The sequence below is a fragment of the Ictalurus punctatus genome, chromosome 14 (assembly GCF_001660625.3).
Source record: "Ictalurus punctatus breed USDA103 chromosome 14, Coco_2.0, whole genome shotgun sequence".
Classification (NCBI taxonomy): Eukaryota; Metazoa; Chordata; class Actinopteri; order Siluriformes; family Ictaluridae; genus Ictalurus; species Ictalurus punctatus.
The window spans coordinates 1,970,994-1,973,384 of record NC_030429.2 but is presented as its reverse complement, the minus strand read 5'-3'; positions in this window follow the sequence as shown (position 1 = coordinate 1,973,384).

Genomic DNA, 2,391 nt, shown 5'->3' with positions numbered 1-2,391 from the left:
CTTCCAGCACGATAACGCACCATGTCACAAAGCAAAAGTCCTCTCATACCTGTAACATGACAGTACCAGTAACTCATGAACATACCTGAGTAACATGAGTTTGATGTTCTTCAAACTCAGCTTGCAAATGAGAAAGATGTCATGATGTTCCACGCAGTCTCAAAAGATCTGCACTGTCTGACCTGTTCACTTCTCTGTTTTGTTGCGTCAGTCTTCTATTAAGGTTCTGCAAAGACCATCTTACAGTTTGTCTGTTTGTCTGTTGGTATGTATCTGTTCAGACACTAAACACTTTATTATAAAACCAACTTTACTTTATGTACCGTATACTAAATGGTCTGCAGTTACATGGCGCTTTTTTAACTTCTACGAAGCGCTTTACACTGGTTCTCATTCACCCATTCACACAGCAATGGTAGCAGAGCTGCCATGCAAGGCAACTTGGCGTTCAGTGTCTTGCCCAAGGACGCTTCGACGTGTCGAGTCATGTGGGCCGGGAATCAAACCGCCAACCCTATGATTAGTGAGCAACCCGCTCCACCACCTAAGCCACATCCGCCCTAGTGTTACTACACTAACAGTGTAGCCAGAAGACTTGATACTTACAAAAGATTTCAGTCTGATTCAGGGAAACTCATACCACACGCCACAGAAAAATAACTGCCTTCAAAGATATTAGATATCATTTAACACATAACGCTCATAAGATGCAAGAGTCTTTAATTCTCATACAACGGTTTCGGTGAGAATTGAGTTTGGTACAGCGCAACACTAAACAATAAACAGCACACTAGACAATCGCAGGAAAAGACAACAAGACAACAAATGCAATAAATAAGTGCAGATTTATCAGAGGATGCGCAAATCTCTGTGCAATAATACAGATCGCAATATCGTAGTAGTAGTGAACGAGGAAGACGTGTTCCAGTAATGACTAAACATTGTCTCCAGTTAACAGAGTGAAATCAGATTTGAAAAAACCGTGGAGGATTGTGTGTGGTGCATCTCTATACATGCGTCTCTACGCATTTCTCTGCGGTTTTCTTCTTTTTCCCTGTGCACTGATCTCACTGCCAGATTCGAACAGGTGAAATCACGTGACTGTTTTCTGACTATCGTTAAAATGTTAAAAAGGTAAATTAATGCAACGAACGCGGGGGGGGGTGTGTGTCAAATAAACGTGAATTAAACGTTGAACTGTTTTTTGCTGTAGAAAAAAGAGGAAGGTTTGTAAATATATTTCGCTAGAAACGCGGTTCGGTGGACTGTGTAATACTAAACACTCGCGTTCCTCATTGCGGGTTATATCCAATCACGTATTTAAAAAACCGCAACTGGTAAATAACTAGAAAACGGACCTGCTGTAAATGCTATGAATGAATAATGGTGTGGAATTGGGTTCTTAAATGACTCGCTCAAGCTTGCTGCACATTCTATAAAACAGTGTTTTGTTTTGGGGTTTAAAAAATATATATATATTTTAGCTTACTGTACATTAGTTTGATATTCTGATCATAATGTGCTAGAGGTGTTTTCTGACTCCATGGCAAGAAATGCCAAATCAGTTGTTCTTCTCTTCAGAAGCTAAAGAGTCAACAGCAGAAAGATTTCGACGAGATAATTACCCAATGAGCGTTGTAGGAGTACCCGGAGGAAACCCTAAAAGCATGGGGAGAACATGCAAGCTGCTCTCACATGGAGCGGAGACTGGATTCCAAACCCAACCCCTGAAGGTGTGAGGCAAATTTGCTAACCTCTAAGCCACCGTTCCCACCCCATGGAACTAAGGACAGTTTCATCGGGTCTATATAATTACAGTACAGACATATACGCTAGCTCTTTTTTTGTTGTTGTTGATCATCCTGTTGCTCTTTCACTAACGGTCAGTTAATGAGCACTGTTGGCTGGAGATTTGGTTGGTGAGGGTTTAAACTTTAAAGTCTCCATAACTGCACTCCACCTGGGACAGAATACGATTACTGGAGATCATCACTAATATCCTGCAACAACAGGCGAAGACACCTACAGGTCTACTACGAGTAGTTTAAAGACCATTTTAATAGCTTTCAATGAGTTTTGAAGGATAACAATAACACTTCCTTGAGCTATAAAGGGTATCGCTACTATCTTATTATCTTATCTTATCGTATTTTATCTTATCTAATTAGAAAATCAGTGACACCACATTCCAAACGACTCGCTCAAGGAATCTTGAGAGCCAAAGACAGCTGATGGGAAAGAAAGTCCTGAGCATCAGCCTTGCTGTGTTGTTGTTCAGTGACACACTGGGTACAGAGGCGATCACCATCGGAGTGTGTCGCTGTAACCTGATGCGGTAGGAGGGCTCTGGCATCATCACATGGTGGAAATTTCCATGCTCTTCTCCTGGTT